The sequence below is a fragment of the Falco peregrinus genome, chromosome 11 (assembly GCF_023634155.1).
Source record: "Falco peregrinus isolate bFalPer1 chromosome 11, bFalPer1.pri, whole genome shotgun sequence".
Lineage (NCBI taxonomy): Eukaryota > Metazoa > Chordata > Aves > Falconiformes > Falconidae > Falco > Falco peregrinus.
In genome coordinates this window covers 15131640-15150485 of record NC_073731.1, presented here as the reverse complement: position 1 = coordinate 15150485, position 18846 = coordinate 15131640, and the positions used below count along the sequence as shown (strand labels likewise).

At 38.8% G+C, this 18846-nt stretch overlaps 1 long non-coding RNA gene across 8 annotated transcripts in view; it reads left to right on the top strand.

Annotated features, from left to right (window-relative positions):
• Positions 1–18846, top strand: part of LOC114012538 (uncharacterized) — a 57315-nt gene that overhangs the window by 32602 nt on the left and 5867 nt on the right. For 3 of the 8 annotated variants that reach the window (XR_008749278.1, XR_008749279.1, XR_008749277.1), the window contains 3 exons: positions 899–965; positions 1115–8385; positions 12123–15957. This is a non-coding gene — a long non-coding RNA (uncharacterized LOC114012538). The remainder of the gene's footprint in view (positions 1–898; positions 966–1114; positions 8386–12122; positions 15958–18846) is intronic. The other 5 variants (XR_008749280.1, XR_008749283.1, XR_008749285.1 and 2 more) reach the window with 5 other exon arrangements.

Here is an 18846-nt window from a genome sequence, read left to right as displayed (position 1 = left end):
GTAGTTAGTGGATCAGAAAGGAAAATAAAACTGCATTTTTTAAGTAACCGCTGTTGCAGGGGTTTGTGACACCTCCACTTGGATCACTAGATCCCCACTTACCCACAACAGAAGAAGAGTGAATTAGCCTCATGAGAAGCCAAACAGCACTCCTTATTTCCTGGAGAAATGTTTTCAGTTTCATGTTAGAATTTGTAATAATTTTACAGAATTGGAGCCATAACACTTCACCACCATACTGCCAGAGCTGAAGAAAAGGCACAGATGGTAGGCCTGACTGTATCATATTGAGCATCGTAGTTAGCCCAGGATAGCACACCTAAGTTTGAAGTGACCTGCCCTCCAAAGCAGTCGTATGTTAGAGTGGAGAAATACCTCCTGTGCATTTCTGATGAAGATGCTGTGCCTAATCTGACAAGGTCATGACGTATGATTTCATTTTTTCTCACCATGTGCTTTAGGAATAAGCCCCTTTCAGCAACCTGAAACATGAACAATTAATACCATTTTGATTTATTTAAAAGAGGAAACCTGGGTTGAGAGCAGCCTCTGGGAAACACAATGCAGCAAAGAACAGAGCTGGCCGAGAGAGTCTGTTGCTGGTGAGCAGGAGGACACAGTGTGATATGCCATATAAACTGTGTTCAGTACTCCATTTATTCACTAGATTTCCACACATATTATTAACAATGCTCCCAGGCAGTTCCTCTCTTTCCACCCCACAGCTGAAGAGGCCATGAGCTTTGTATCGTAACCTGGGCAAGTGGGACCTACATCAAGAGTCTGTAGTACAGCTCACTCCAAGAAATGTGTTTTACTGAGTACAATACAAATACCATTTAACTAAAGCACTAGGCATTTAACTGACTGACTCTATGCTCCCTTCTTGCTTTAATAGCTAGCAAGGGCCCATGAACACTGGGGAAGGGGAACAGAATTGCAAACAAATTGGAATCCATAGTCATGTGAGTATAAATTAAAAAAAGAGGTCAAAGTACAGCAGCACAGCAGACTTCCATTACAATCTACAGATAATGTTTATGCCTTGTTAGAAGGACTATGTACAGATTATAATGGCAAGAGAGCCTAAAACAAGCTCTTCTTTTCATTTCAGGACTATGACCCTGGACTGTTCAAAAGCCACTGTCAAAGTGATAGCTAGGAAAAAAAACCAAGATGCACCAGCAGAGAGCTAGAGATGCAGATTTCAAACGCAGCAGAGAATGGAAAGAACTTGTATGATTTCCTATACAAAACATTTTCTTGATTCCTTTTTTTTCCCTTCATATAAAAGATAAATTTCTGCCACTAATCCAACCCACTCAGCGGCTTAGCCACCAGCCCACTCAGTGGCTAAATTATACATAGGCTCTCCCTGTTACACTGCCCGACACAAGCATCTTTCACTGCTGGGTGCTGTGGGACAGCAGGTGAGATGTTCCTTTAAAATTAAGAGTAGTTCAGGTTCATTTCACACCACTGAAAAGCTTCCATGATGTTACTAGTGTCATGCTAGTCTAAACTTGACATAAATTATACCATAATCAAAGTCCTGTTCATTAACTCAGTGAAAATCTCTCTTCTGATTTATTTGGATTTTGTTTCAGACAACAAGTTTATAATCCAGAAAACTCTGAAGATCCACAAATTCAACAGTGCCATAGAAAATAAATATTTACCACTATAGTAATATAAAAAATATATTATTAGTAGCAGCTCTCTTGTGCTCCAGTAATTAAGAAACAGACATGTCAATTTTAAAAGCTCAAAAAAGAAGTTGTGAAAACAAACATGGATTATAGTTATAGGATACCATTTAAGAGATACAGGCACACTGGAGAGAGATACAGAAAGCAACAGGAATTGTCAGAGGTCTAGAAATAATAACCTATAAGAAAAGATTGAAAGATTGTCTAGATGAGGGAACAATGAAAGGAAATATGGAAACAGCCTGCTAACATGCAGGTGGATGCTCCAAATACAAAGGGTATTATCACTCTCCCTTGTCCATGAGATTAAGACAAGAAGTAAAGGGACTTAAAATGCAATAGAGGAGATTCAGGTAAAACACTGAAAAAAGCTTTCTAGTAGTAAAGTGTCACAGCACTCTCCAAACTATCAAGCTACAAACAAGGTCTTTTACCAGCACACTCTTCATGCCAGTCCCTCTACTGCCTTCTCCTACTCACCTCATCCAGGGCACACTCTTTCTCTTGCTTTTTCCTCTCTCCCTTAGCTGCTCCTTCTTCACTAGCTGCCCAACCCCTTACCAGAACCAGCCACAGCTGCACCTTATCTACATCGGACAAACACCCGCCCCTGAAGCCAGCCCACAGCAGTATATTATCAGTGCTAATTAACCCAGCTTCATTCCTCTACAGTAAAGCTCAGGAATCACCAAAGTTGGTATAGAATCTCCACTATGAGATGTTTTTAAGAACAAGAAGGACAAACTTGCCCCAGATAATTACAGTTTATGTCACCAGAGCAAAAGCATGGGTGATATGTGTTCTCAAGATTCCTTCTATCTCTTTCTACTGTGTTTTGAAATTCAACCTTTTCTATTCTAACAGTAGGAAATTTTTTCCCTTTATTTATTTTGTTTGTCACATAATAAAATAAAAAGCAGTTTGCCTATTGAAAGATGGATTATTTGGATCATAATTAAGCTATAACTCCTTTAGGTCAAATATAGAAACAAATTGTTGATTTGGAAAAATTACTGAGTGCTACCTCAGTATTCCAACTCAGTTTTATTACGGGAATCCATCTTTTTAAAGATACCATTAAAAAGCCATATATATACCAGCCATATAGAGGACGGAGTAATAACCTAGAATAATTATTGAAATAAGATGTCATACCCAAAACACAATGCCAGAAAGTTCTCAAAATAGGGTTTACCATTCTGAAAGGATTCCTTTTCAAGTGAAGGCTTGCATCAATGTCTCTCTTTATAGATGATATTCATAAAGTATACATACAGACCTTTCCATCACTTACATCTCAGTGCATGAGAACAGGTTTGGGCTTATCTTCTATTTAAAAGAGTTTCACCAGACATATGTAGACAAGAGAATCTTTACATATCAACTCCATGGACAAAACCTGGGTGTGAGAAAGAGTATTGAAAACATTCCCATAAACTGTTGCCTAAGTGTTTGTTGAGGGTTCTTTTTGTTTTGCTTTGTTTTTCACCTTGTATCACATTTGCTGATACTGGTCATAACCATATGAAATAGCAGTATTCAGATCCCAAATGCTCTTGATATTTTTGCCATAAATGCAAGACACGAGTTGTAAAAAAATGGAGTTAGTATTTCTTATTGGGAGACTAATCATCTTTGAACTAGGAAGTTTCAGTTTAACTCCAAAGGAACAGCCAATAATGGAGTGAAAACAATGTTACAACAATGCACTGTGTGGTCAATCATACAATATGTGATTCAACAAATGCACTGCAAACCACCCATGGGCTACAAATGGTTCATTCACATTAAATTATGAAAAGCTGCAAATTACAAACATGATGGAAAAAATTGGTTCATGAATGATGTATTAACCCAGATACTGGCAAAAATGATAAAACATAGTTGGGCAAGCACTACTTTTCATTTTCATATGGTATGAAACAGATTGTGAAGCTGGGTTGAAAATTGAGCTACGGAGCATTACAGGGATCAAATGGCATTAATATGTTTCCAGAAATGTAGGAGAAAAGGGAATGTGGAAAAACTCTTAAAAAAAAATATAACCAAACAAAAGCACATAACAGGATACCTTAACTGCAATTCAATAAAGTAATTTTGCAGCTAAGACAAAGTAATGACCACATTTCTGAGATTTGTAATACATAGCAGGAGCTGGGCCCAAGGGCAGTGCATACTTATTACTGGCAGTGTGTATGCTCTTTCAATACCCATAAAATATTATAAAGCTTGATCTGACACAGTCAGCAGACAGTCTGCACATTATGTTGTTACAATGAGTCTAATTTCAAGAACAGCTCAGAGCCAAAAGTAAATAAATAAACTACGGAAATAAATAAAATAAGGGACTACGTAGAACCACTAACCTTTCATAGAAAAAGGAGGACAAAAACCAATGTGGCTGTCAGCAAGACCAGCTGGTTTCTTGCAATATCATCTTCACCCCTGAAGATCATCCCACCTACCAGAACTCAAGGACTGAAAAATGTCAACAACAGGAAATAAACAAGGAAGGGAGAAATTAAAATGCCTGTGACCATCAGGAGCTGTGGAAAGAATAACTGACACCTGATGCTTTTCTGCAAAAGGCATCTAGGTATGGGCTAGCAACTCCTGCTAATTTTGGAAGGTGGGATCCTGAATGTTTTGCATGACAGGGAACAAGGTGCTGTTGAAAACACTTGATAGTATGCAGAGCTTCCTGAAATGTGTTCCTATAGCCATCCCCAGTCACTCAGGATCTAAGAACAAGATACTTCTCATAAAGATTAACAGGTATCTGCTCTGATCCGTATACTTCTGTAAGATGGACTCAGAATGCACTTTGGTTCTTTGTGAGCCCTCTTCCAAATGTGAAACAACAGCATGGGGTGGTGAACCTGTTTTTCAAAGGGACTGAAAGCAGTTCACACTTCTATACATTGCTAATCTTGGGTGTGTCGGTGAGTGGGATGGTCATCTGCCTCCTCACAAAAGTTACCCTCTGAAGCCTTTCACACTGTACTCTTCTGACCATTTTAAGCTGCATCTCAAACATCCAAAACAAGAAAAAGTAAAGCCAGTATTTCACTCCTCAAATATGTGCCTTCAGATTTGGAGAAGGTGTCTGAACTTAGGGCATCAGACAACCTGACTGAGTGAACTGCAATAGGGCATCCAAAAACCACAAAGAAATAGCCAGTCTCTTTTACTATCCAGACAAAATGTAGCCATCAAAGAAAATCCTACTGTGTTAGTGTCAACTTTTCTGGAGGAACTGAAATATACAGAAATGAAGTGACTCAGAAGTCTCTGAAGTTTTAAACTACACTTGTTAGGCATCCATGAGTACCTTCTCCAAAACTTAAGGTTGAATTGGCTTCCCCAGGACTAAAAATCCTGGTGTGTTGCACCTTTTGCTGTGTTTCACACATTTAGGTGTTCTACAGGAGCTGAGTGCATTTTTCCTGCTCTAGGCAGAAAGAGAGTTTAAGCTTATTATTATTAGTTGCTCACTGGAGAGATTGAACCATTCTAAGCAAAAATACAGAATCTGCCAAAACTAAGCTGGGTTTGGAACTACCATTTAATCATAAAAGACTGCAAGCAAAATTTAAATCAGAGAAAAAAGGTTGAGAAAAAAACATATGAAAGAGATGAATGAAGAAAATACCTGGGCTGGTACTAAGTGAAGTGACAGAAAATGAATGACTGATCCAATGGAGAATTTGCTATTGACCTTAGTGACAACAAATCTTGACTTCCCTGCTGTTCAACTTAACCACTTTTTAGGGAAGTACTCAGCTGGGAAAAAATATTCAGAGGTTACAAAGAGACATTGATTTCTCTCTACTCATTCAGTCTGACTTGGGAAAGACAAATGGCAGAGGTGTTGAATGGACAAATGTAAAAGGAGCACATAGACTGATGCATAGAGCTACAATTGCTCCCCACACCAGGATACGTATCTCAGGTTTGTTACTGGCCAAGATGAAGGATGTAAGCTGAAATTCAGAAATTGTCCATCTATCAGTCATGCAGTTTCCGGACTTCAAAAAGAAAGTCACAGCAGGCAGAAGAAAATTACCTTAGGCCTTTTCAAAGTCTAAGACAGTTTTAATGCAGGTTTCAAAGCACTCTGAAAATCCCCCGTGACCTAGCAAACATGAATAGGTGGGATGTTTATAGACAGTGACTGCTGGCTGGGGATAAGACAAGCAATTGTTCCTCACCTTACATCTTGCCCTCCAAAACCTGTCGTCTCACAGTACTAGAAAGCTCTGAGCTCCATTATGCTTAAATTGCTCTATATTACTACATCCTACTGCTGTTTGAGGTGGTTTGTTATAGTTACACTCCTGCCAGGCAGGTATAAGGAAATAAATGATACATTTTGATACAAGGCTATTTTGCTGAACTGCGTGGATTAAAGAACTGGTAATAAATTTCTTTTTTCTCTTCTAGGCCACTGGTGCAAATCCAGTCCAGTTCAACAGTGACCAGAAGTTATTGCCACCTGACAACAGAACTGAATCCATGTGAAATTGATTGGCAGTTCTTAGCCCAGCTCCTAATGGCTTGGTCATGAAATTACTACCACTTCTGACACAAATTGGCCCCAATGAAGCTGTATTAACACCAGCACCCAAGGACAAGTGGGGTGGAACACTCCCTCCGCTATTTATGTGCCAGGGAGAGTCAGGTCACATTTTTCATTTAAAAAGCTTTCTTTATTTTAAAAAAAGGACTTTTATCAAGACTGAAACTTTTTCAAGGGAAATACAAAATCCAACACAAAAATTGATCTTTTTATAGGAAGTGTCAAGCTGAAATATTTTTCATTTTTTCTTAAAATGTTGTTCCGCTTTGGAATTTCAGTTTTAAAAAAGGAACGTGTTACAATGGGTGTTTAAGATGACAGCTAGGGTGGCATTCGTTTTACCTAACTTGAGACATCTATAGTGTAGGCGTCAACCTCAGAACTAGTCACCCAAGGTTTCCTTTATAGTCAATGGAGAGAAATAGATACATTTAACGTGTGATTCATCTGACCTATTTTAAATATCTACTTTAAGATGAATAATGATCTTAAAATTACCCTCTCTCTCTGCTGACTATGGTATGAGACTACAGAGACTATCTCAAATGGAGATCCAGCAGAGACACCTACTAACGGTCAGATGAGTCTTCTCCCAGTTGTCTAATTCTTTATTACACCCTTGCTTTTCAGCTTTTTAACACTGAATACCTTAGCAAATAAGATATTTTCAGTTGAAATAAAAGGAAAGCTGTATGTTGTTTCAGAATTTTAATTTGAAGATTAAACTTTTCCAAGCCAATTAAAAATTTTAAGTGGAAAACCCTATTACCTGCGTATGAAGCTGAAGATACACTAAGGGACATTTTAGTAGGTAAGAAGGATGAAAAATCATAGGTTTTCTGAATTCTGTGTCTATCATCTCATCAAATGGCTTCCACTTACAACTACTGAAGTCAACAGAAAAGCTACAAGGCAGTTCCTAGGAATGAAGAATTCAGCTGTTTTGCTTTTCACTCAAATCTGCGATGAAGGGAAAGGGGAGGGAAGCAAGGACAGCAGAGGGGAGAGATAGGAACAAGTGGGACTGGTCATGGGAAACACGGAGTAGGTGCAGAAAGCATGAAGAGACGGATGTTGTAAAGTGTGGCTGAAAAGAATAAGAGGCATTTGTGAGAATGTCTGAAAGGAAGGCAGAGGTAAGAAAGGGCATAGAATGGGTAACAAAAGAAAAGGAGCTGTGGGTAGACATTAACATTTTACACAGAGTTAAAAAATCCAAAATGAGGACAAGTTTTTTCTCACATTTTGAGCATCATTTCCTATGTTGTCAGGCACACATCAGACAAAAGTAAAGCAGCACTGTGGATCCTGCTCCTCCCTCTATTTTCGGTGTACCCCCATTCAGGTCCAGAGCTGTTCACAGACCTCCTTCCTCTTTCTCATCTTATACTTCCACAGATCCAAACCATTTTTTTTGTAGACCTTTGGTTGCATTGGACTTTGTCCAGTTTCAGCCACACAGATGGGAATATAGCTCATTTTGTTCAGTAGAGCCAAGTATATTGATAAAAACAAATTTACATTGATTGCCTCTGAGCCTAACACACAGACTTTCTCCTCCCCTCTCCCTAACAAAGCCGTGGAGGAGATTTTTGATTTGCCAATACTCTCACAAACAAATTAGCTTGATTTTAACTCCATTATTCAGGCTAATCTCTCTTGGATTTCCTAGAATTTGCACAGGAAATGGTTCATTTATTATAGATGCTGTGTACACTTAGCTTTTGTAATTCAAGGAATGTGTTAGGTGGTTTGTGGTGACATTTTCCTTTAATAACGTGGGCAGCACTGGAATGTCTTTCTCTAACTACCAGTTCACTTGGTGGATGCACATTGTTTAGATTGAGAGCAAGAAATTCTCAGGTGATTTGCAAGTACAGGAGAAAGTAGCTGCTGGAAAGGTTAGGATTAAAATTGAGCTGTGCCTTTGCCTAGAAAGGAATCTGAGACTAATGATGAGGTTTCATGCAATTATCTTTTAACAGTCTTCACTTGTCTTCCTCTCCTTACCTCTTTCTTTCAGGTAGGAAGAAAAATGAAAATATGGGAAGCTGTGCAGTGGTTCAGAGTCAGACCAGCAACATGCAGGAGTTTTAGGTATGTCTTTAACACTGATCCACCCTACAGCTTCACGCTAATGCATATCCTCTCTGCTTGGTGGAACAGGTCTCCTAAGCGATGTCAAATTAACCACACTTCTGATTCTGCATCAAAACCAGACACTGTGACCATCACGTATATTACTATGCAAATCTACTCTAAAAAGCAGTCTCAGCCCAGAGTCCTAACATCTCATTGCTTTAGAAATGGGCTAAACTTACCATTCTTACAAGGTCAAACAGTTCAGGGAGTGGGACAAGTGAGTTCTAGACATCCCAGACAGCCTCCTACCTCCATGTTTTCCTTACTGAGCTCCAAAGAAACTGTGTAGGTATGCAATAGTTTGAGTCATTTTGCATGAAAATACAAAAAGCAAGGTAAACAGGAGATCTTGTGATACCTGTCTCCATAATTAGGCTTTAAAAACCATTAGAGTGATCCTGTCTCTCTATTAGCCACCATGGGTCCTGGCCACTTCCCAAAATAATGAGCCTCACCCTCATCCCTGGGAAACTATCACAGTTCTGACCCTGCAATCTCAGCTGACAGGAGGAGGTGGGAACAACTAAACAAACCAAAAACATCTTACAGAATTAATTAGTAGTTTGGAACACAATTTTCACCTAAGAATCAAATGAAGGATCCGTTTGTACATCATTGGGAAAAAACACTGATCACTGAACAGAAACCATTTTCTCTCCTGGGATCGGAACTGCCTAAATGGATGCCACATGGCCTCTAGTTAGTACCAATCACTTCTCCTCCAGCTGTGGTGATAAAAGTACGTGTGTGGGACTCTAAATGGCCCTGGTGAGCTATCTGATGGGTCTAGAAATTGGAACAGGATCTTATATGTGCTGCTTTTTATACAGCTAAATGTGTTTAATTCCTATAAACTCTTTTTTTTCTCTCCTCTTTCACCCATTTTCTACACACCTTTTTTTTTTCTCGAAGACGTATGGATTTTCTTGAATACAATTGTTCTCTGCAAAACATTCTATCATGAGAAACCTTTTGAAACAAGAAAATGGAAGTGTTCATTTTGTGTGAATTGCAATTTTACTTCCAGAGGTCATTCATTCATTTCCAAATCCACTCTAACCATCCAGCTAATTTCACTTTCTTTCACACTTATACCAAATCAAACTCTTACCCATAGCTACATAAAATTACTTCATTGTGATTTTTTTTTTTTAAAAAAAAAATAAAATCCACTTTTTTCATCTCCTATTATTTCTGGTGTTTCCCGCCCGTTCAGCCTCACCATAAACAGTAGCTGAGTGCCTTCTAAGCCAACACATGAGTGAGTTACCTTTTCTTTGTGCACACCACACCATGCCTTTGCACTGTCTTTCGGCACTCCCCAATGCAAAGTGATTGTATGAAAGCATGAGAAATCATACCTTACATCAGCTGAGGTTCTGTAACAGGGTAACTGGTGACATGCCAGCAAGAGAAGCAGCACACATCAGTGGGGAGACAACTAGAATTTGGAAGGCCTGAGTTCTGCCACTAACTATGCTGTTTTAGGTACAACATGTACTAGTTTTCAGATCAGTGAATTGGAATGTTTAATATTTTACTTCCTTCTTAAAATATTTTGTGATCTTACAATTCAAACCACTGAACATAGCAAAAAAAAAAAAAAAAAAAGTAATCTTACTCATAATGATAGTAATTTTGCACTACCATGAGTTTTACTGTTTTTTCTTTAACTGGTTAAAAACTACACATAGATAAAACTAGCTCAGGACATTTCAGCAATTAGGATGATCATCTGTACAGGAAATACTGGTATAGATTTAAAATAAAGATAATATCAATAGACTAAGAAGGCTAGATAATGTTGGAAATTAGGTAGTATGTTAAATTCTAAGAACCCATAAAATGAATGTTTCTGAGCTTGAAAGATGGTCGATACAGAAGTGCCCTGAAGGTCAATATTGGGACCAGTGATTTTTAATGCATTACTAAGCTAGCAAAAGAAGTCAACAGAAAGTTATTGAAAATTGATAGAAGGTTATTTCAGCTAATAGCCTTCAGAGGATTCTGGAATTCCCCTGCTGTACTTAAAGTCATTGGAGATCTAGGCAGCATGATGGCAGATTAAATTAATCTTGGATAAGCAGGAAATATTGTACATTGACACAACACAAAAATCAAAGTCTTTGATGGTACCTAAGCCCAGCAGCCAGCTGCTCTGTGGAGAAAGAAATGGAGGAGCCAGCACAAGCAGTTCAGAAGCTAGGATGAGCACAGTTAAACTTATTTAGGTTAGACATTGCATGAGGCAGATGTCTCCTGTGAACTTGAGTGAGTGTTTGGTGTCTTAAACCAGGGAGACAGGATAACCAAGAACATTTTATTTTATAAGTTTTGTACAGTATAATACACAGCTCACTGAAGCATTTCAACAAAACTGGTGGTTCAGGAATGATACTTTAAAGGGCAGGGATCAGGGGCCTGGCTGGATTCAGAGGTAATGAAGATAATTTGTGCTGGAAGGGAGCTGCTTGAAATATATGTAGGGAGATTTAAAGGGAATATTTAAAGTTTTGAAGGATTCAATGAAAAATATCAACAATTGAGAGGCCAAAGAAAGAGAAATGGAGAAAAATACAAACAAGCAAACACAGAGCTTGCAGTGCAGGGAAGAACTGTGGAAATGCTACTGAAGTTAAGGAAATTAATATGGTTTGTTTTACGTAAGGACTTGACAAGTCCCTAACCAATAGCTACCTTTGTGGTTAGGTAGTAAAGGTAATTCTACACTTCACAATGCCAGCTAAACCAACCAATTTACCATTTGATGAGCACCAGTACTGAATGGACAAAAAGCAATTGGGGTACTTTCTGTGCTTTCTGATTTTATCCCTTCCCTCAAGCACTGTAAACTCTGTTCTCAAGAAGCTGGACCAATTGGCTATAAAAAATCCTAGCAAAAAACTTCCCTGCTTGCCCTTTCTGGAGCTATGGAAGTTGGACAGGTCTCCCATCTACAAATGGTCTCCTATATCCAGCCTACATATTGCTTTCTGCAGTAGAGTAGCTGCCTGTCATCCTCTGTTCCACCCTTTAGTTCCCTCCTTCTAGAGGGTTTGGTTTGCCTTCTTTGACTCCATTGGAGTGTTATTTTATTCCACAGGTTGTTCACTGAACTTAAGGACACTCACCACAGAGTTATTCTTTAACAGGAAAGGGAAGAGTGAATATGAAAATATTATGCCTTTTTGCTCTAAGAGGGCAAAAAGATTGCCCTGGTACAAAAATATGCTAAAATCTGTCCACATCAGAAATACACATGATAAATTACCTCACTGTTCCTTTATCCTTAAGATAGCTACGGTTAAGCCATTCCTGTACTTGGCTAGGACATCTGAAAAATAAAGTCAGTACTGGGCTCCAGGATTCCTGCTCAGAAGAGTATAAACCTAGCAGAGAAACCAATAGCACAGCAGAGTTTAAGCTCTTCAGTATTTTTTTCTGAATGGAGGTAGCCTGCTGAATCACATCCTTATATCAAACATTTAACCTCTTGGCTGCCTTTATGTTATAAAATAAATGCAGATAGATGCTGGTAGGACAAGTTCCTTGAATCATCTAGGGAAAAGCTGCAATGATATTCTCTATTATGCTTCACAATAGGAGCTTCTCTTGTCTCATTTTGCTTTATTTAGTTCCTCAAATCAGAAAGACAAGGAAAAAGAAGATAAATTACTTTTTTTTTTCCTCAGGTTGACTGAGCTTCAGAGAATGTCAGGTCTGGTCTCTCTCGCTTTCCTTAGGATTGGCCAGATGGCTCCTTTGAAATGAATGTGTCTAATTTTAGAACCAGAAAAGGAAAAAAAAACCAAAACCCAACACAACCTAGATAGTCTAAAGCAATGTGACTTTTTCCTGAAAGCTTTGATGTGTTAAGATTCTATGGCAACATTTTTTCCTCTTTCCATTTGCTTGACTCTCTTTCAGTCTCTCTCTTTTCCCCCACAGACATGCATGTTTGTTAACAAAATTAATGAAGCACAGAGATGTATCTCATGAAAAGAGACTGCTCTGTTTGGTGCAGCTGGAATGCTCTTAGCATGTAAAGGACTCACTTGCTTTATTGGTTTTCTGTGACTAACCTGAGAAAAAGATATGTCAAAATCACTGTAATATCATATTAAACTGGACTAATCAGGCAACATGGGGCATGAATTTCAGATTACCAAGCGGGGCTGTCCGTGGAAGTGTAAGAATGGAATACTTAATTTTTTTCCTCTTATTAGAGCTGCATGCATTTTGTTTGTTTTTTAGATTAGTTGTGTTCTTGCAATATGTATGCTAATTTATAAATACTGAAGCTTATGATGTATCCAAATTATCTTCCAATTCACACTGACTTCAGTGAATCATGCAGACACAGATAACTTTCCTAAATTCTTACTCTGTAATTTTCCAAAAAAATGGTATATTCCATTTTGAAATTAATTAAAAATTTTGTCCAACCTGAAACTGAGATACATGGACAAGCAGATAAATGGACAGACAGGTAGACAGCTAGAGATTTACAGATAGGATGAAAATAATTAGTTTATTCTCATTGAATATGTAAGTATCTCAAGACTAAAACTAGTCACTGTAGTTTTGCTGTGTAACTCTGCTTCCTTGTGTTTAATACAGCACAAAGTGGTGTATACGAAGAAAATAATGAAGCATTTTAAAAGTAAAGAGCTGCATAATTAGAGCTAAAGAGCTGAAACTCTTGCAAACAAAGGATACAGATTTCAAGTGAGCTTGAGATAAATCTTTAACATCTTTGACCTTCTTAGCTTACTGCAAAATAGCTGGCAATGGTGCTTTGCAATTGCATGCACTGTGCTTTAGATAATTTATTGTTCAGTTTGTACAGTCCTTTGTAATAAAAAATTCAGCCTTCAAAAGGAGGTCTATTGTGTTGGATAGGTAAAAGCCTAAGAGAAAAATGGGAGGTTACACACATGACAGGAAAGTAAACCAGCTCTGCATTTGTTTGTCATGTCTGTCATCCAAAGAATAAGATCTTCACAACAAAATCTTCTAAGGTTTTCTAAATTTTTACAGTGTGAAATACTTAGCAGAGATATTAAAGCAATAAATAAAAAAAAATACTTTATAAAAAAAAATACTTCGATTGTGTCTTTTCCTCTAAACCTGGCTCATTTGGGAGCTCAAAGAAGCTCAGCAGGCGAAGAAAGGAGCTTAGGCGGTGTCTCATATTACTGAGTTGAGTTTGTGCTATTAATTGAAACAAAACTTACTGCCTAAAGTTTCTCTGTTCTATCTTCAGTACCCTGACAAATTAATTTTCCTCAGTCCTCTTCATTCAAACAAAGGTACATTACAATAGATGATAATTTTTCTCTATGTTACTTTGAAAGATAATGTACAAGAGGTCTAGTGGAGGATACAGCTGGAACTGATTGACTCTTATTGGCTCTGCCCTGACTGGTGTAAAGGGGCAGCTGAAGCCTGGGCTGAAGGCCAAATTGACCATCACTGTGTCCCTGCCTTCAAGAACATCATTACCTTGCATTCCCATGTTCTTTCTTTCCTGGAGATGGAAACAACGGTTCACACTTTTCTTTAGGTACCATAGCAAAGTTCAGCATAGCGGGTCTTTGAGGCCCTAACAATGCACATTTTAAAAAGCTGTTGACAAAGGCACACCTCAGCACCATCTATCTGCGGTGTATTTTCAATATATTCTGTTTAATGAATGACTCTTTTTGAGTAAGAAGAGAGAAGCAGCGATGCACACATTGCTGCTAGCAACTGTGACATTGGACAGGTAAGTAATAAGTAACAAGTAAAGGTCCTGCTCCCAGGACTCTGATTTCAATGGAAAAGACAAAGCCTTTGCTTCTACTAGTTTAATTAGTGAATTCAGTAAATGCTGTCTTTGTTTGATTGTCTCTATATAATAAAGACATACATCTTGAATAAATATTTCTACAGAAATATCATCTAGTTATGCTTCTAGAGAGCAAGCTATTTTCAATAAACTGGAGCTGTGATGAGACTTGAGAGAATTAATATGCATAATATTACAGTGAGGCCCACTTACAAGAATGGCCTGAATTATGTATTTGTAATTCAATGTCCCAAGCTTTTTAATGTACTCTTGAGGATAATTGCAGCTGCAGTACAACTGGTGTTACATACAGTGTGCATAGAATTTTTGTTTTCCATTTTTTGCCTAGTTTTCTCCATCAGAGTTTCTTTTTATTTCAGATGCTGGCTGTGACTGTCCCAGACCTCCCCAACGTACACCTATTGCAAACTGAATTTCCCCATCCCAGTGCTTACATTTAAGAGGCACAGAAAATAACCTGAAGAAAGCTTCTTGTTGGGGAATATGGTGGGAAAATATCAACGGATAGTGATTGCCAAAACACGAGATATTAAAGAACATAAAATCTAGCACAAGAGAGCCCAGGAGCTGAGCTGAGATGCAATAGTGTGAGGAATGGAGCCAGATCCATATCCGTCACTTACACAGAGAAACCAAGGCTCTGGATTCAGCCAGAGTCCTTGTAAATACCAAAACAAGAGATGAATTCCCAAGGCTTTCAGAAGTCCTCAGTTTCTATGTTTATGTTGAGGAACAGATTATCCAGGGAGCAGGGTAGCATAGTACAGCCTTCGGCACCTGGGCTGAAATGTAGCTAAGCAAATGACTGCCCTCCCCTCTGCTCTCTTTCACCTCCACAGCCTAAGCCCTGAGGAACATACGCACCAGGGTTGTCTTGAAGCCTGCAAACCCAACAGGTCCTCAGAGCTTCTGGCAATGCAGCTGCCAAAGACATCTGCAGAGCCCGTTTAGGAAGTCTGGTCCTTCTGTTCTTAGCAATATGCTATGACTGTGCTACAAGAAGGTATTCCTTTGTATTTTTCTCTTATACTGAATGCTATTCTAGCATTTTTCTACTGACAATGTATGTGGTTGAACATGGGAGAGAATAATAAAGGAAACAGCTTTGGAAGAACAGATATTATTGACACAGCCCAGACTTTGGACAGTACACATTATTTGATGGCAGCTTTTCATCAGTTTGCCTTTCTATGAGAACAGATAGACTTGCCTGTCTCTCTCAATTAGAGACAGTGTTCTGCTCCCATTTATGCCAGTAAAATCCTCCAAAACTCAGTGAAACAACACTGGCAAAAGACCTTGGACTTAGATGATTTACTTTTATGAAGAAAAACCTGATGAAAAAGAACACAGAAAATACAGTCCTCAGGGGTAAAAATAACAGCACTGCAGTGTTACACATCAGTGACTCTTGTCTTGGAGGTTATGGAGTGGTGGCAGTCTGTGAGACATGGACATTGGAAAGTGGTCCATGAGATGATCACAGAGGAAAAATTAAAGATAAAAAACAAAGGTGCTCTCACCCACAGTCATGCAAGTGAGCAAACAAATAAAACAGGAGGAAATAAAAGGAATAAAGGAACAAAGCTTAGCCTAGGTTGTATTTATTTGTGAATGAAAAACATTGTGAAAACACTACTCTACGGAAGATGAGGTATGGATCTTCATCAGGCAGGGTAAGTGCCCGTGGAATTTTTTTTAAAGTCTAAACTGCATTTTGATTCAAGAAAGTGATAAATATTGTTATGCAACACATTGAGAAGAATCAGCAGCACCTATGTTGTGATGAAATCCATGGTGATTACAGTTCAGGACTAAGATGTATAGCAATGGCTGATGCGGAAAAAGTGTAAGGAGACACAGAAAATATGTTGATAGAGCCAAGGTCTGATCTACTTGTGGCAGGAAATTCTGCTTTAAATACCAGGGCTGTGATTTGCTGTCAACATTATTCACACTGCTTCATTGAAAGATATGGGATTACGCTGATTAACATGTAGAGGTCTTGCCTCTTACAGTGGAAGTGATGACTGTGCTTTGGTTTGCAAGAATATGAAATGCTTTCATTCAAAAATTGGAATTTTAGCCTCTTCTCCATTGTAGCACATCATTTTCAATGAAACAATTTTCCCTTTTCATAGGGAAATATTAATACTTGTTTTCCAGAAAAGGTTCTTTCTGAAGAATTTAAGATTTTAAAACAGGTAGTGAAAACAAACTTGTCAAATTATGTGAGATTTTGTGAACTACATAACTGAATACTCCTTTTTGTTTCAACATTTAAATGAATTCATTGTGAGCAGGACTGAATAAAAACAAGATTTTGTCCTGAATTTTCTTTCACAGGCATATGTTGCACTTGTCATAATTCAGGACAGCAAAAAATTTAAAACATCCTGAAATTTGCCTTGGAACAGAGAAAATAGCTATAGCAAGATGCCTCTGAGCTCAAAATTTATCCACTGTCTCCCACATCACAAGCATACTATCTCCCACTCTTACATTGCCACGTGAGGTTATTAACCATAGGGGAAATCATTATATCAGGCCCTCCCTTTCCTATCACTATATTAATCACTCCAAGTCAGCAGCTCAAGGGTTAAGAAAGAAACTTTATCAGGGACTTTGTCAAAAGAGTTTTCTGAGAACTGTTAATTTCCAGCATGCTATTTAAAGAAAACGTCTGCTCATCAAAGGATAATCTCAGAAATCTGTGGGTTTGCAAAGTAGCAGGTACCCAGCTCTCCCTTGGCTGAAAACAGCAGAGAATTACTTTCATATCTACCTCCCACATACAGGAGTTTTTGCCTGGGTTTTTCTGCTCAGTTCCTCATAACAAGGCATTTCAGGCCACACATTTGAACTTCAGTGTAAGTTTCTTTTTACATTTAAAGTGAGGGATGCTAAGCCAAGTGCTAAGGCTTCCAGTAGAACTGAGACATGGGTATGTATTGTCAAATATGATGAGGGGTTGTTCTGGAGGCTTGTGCTCACTATTTCCAGGCTCAAATGTTAGTGTTTTCCGTTAGTGCAGCCATGCCATCCCTTCAGTCATTCCTGTTGTCCTTCTTTGAACAATTCCTGGCTTTGATAAATACCCTTTCCAGCTGAAAGGACCAGAAGTGGACAGTTTTTCAAGATGTGGGAATACAAGTCATTTAAGTTTATAAGTTATTTTATAATCCAATAAATAAACAGTAGGGTAGATTAATGATGATGTGTGAGCCAACATGGATCAGCACGGTTGTGATCACCGATCTGTGGCTGACACGTCAAAACTTATTAATGTTCTCAAATGGATGTCCTTGTCTAGTTTGAGTGGCTCTTGGTGAAGCCAAAAAATGCAGACTGATTATGTCCATTACTTGCTCTGTCAGGCCTGCAGGTTACCCCTGATTATTTTTACTTTTGATATTTAGTCCAAATCTCTGCGCTCAGCAAGTACCTGGAAAAGGCGTAGTGTTTAGCATACAGACATTTAACTAGGCATGTTTTAGGCATTCAGAAGTATAAAATTGTGTTTGCACCTCATTAATCTAATCATGTTTAGTGACCTGAGTATACTTTTACTCATCTATCTATTCTGTCTGGTTTTACCCAGATGTAGACTGAGGGTATGGTTCTGCTGTTGTTAGGTCTTTGCGCTTCTGGATCACAAAATGTACAGCTAGAGGCAGTTCAGGCAGGGGCGCGCTTCCACACTTTGCATGGGCACTGCCAGATCAGCCGGACTACACAAGATAGGACCTTCTATCTGCATGTCACCTGCGTCTGGCTCCTGTTTCAGACTGCAGCCCAGCTTCCCAGCTGGCTGCCTTGGAAGTCACACTGTTTCACGTGGGGTGTTTTGAACAGCTCTCCAGGAAGGAGAGATGAAAGGGAGCAGACACGACCCTGTTCCCAAGGCCAGGCAGAACCTCAGGAAACTTCCTCCTAAAAGCAGTTGTGCATCACACTTCTGTGACAATTTCCACCTCAGCCTTCTCCTTTTTATTTCTGCAAAGGGCATTCCTTGTAGCAGAAACAGCAGACACATGGACCTAAGCTTGTTCAAGCCCTGAAAAGCTGAGCAGAGATTACCTGCTTGAGGAGTGAGGTTTCTTATTCACTGTAAAGCACACCTGGCTGGAATCAGTATATATGCAAGACTGACACATGTGTCTCTCTTTCTTTCTTCATTTTCAGTGTTGCCAGCAGTCTAGCCTTTCCATACCAGCAAGTAATGGTTGCTGGGACAGTTCCCCTCTGCCTTGCTGAGAACTAAATATTCCTGTTCACACCTTCTTAGCTGCTTGCACTGTGAGAGGAAAAATTATGAAGGATGTTAGTGGAAATTCTGATGGGGTGTTACTTTGTACTTTGCAGTCACCTGTGTCTTTGAAAAGTGTTCAGGATCAGCTCAGCTAAGGATGAGGACGGTGTGACTTTGCATTCTGTATGTCTCAGGCTTCATCTGCAATGGGCCTGTCTTTTTTGATTGAAAATTATTCCTGATCTGCAGGATGTCAGGGTGAGGTTGGCAGCCCACAGGAAAAGCACTTCATGCAATGGTTCTGTTTGCCTGC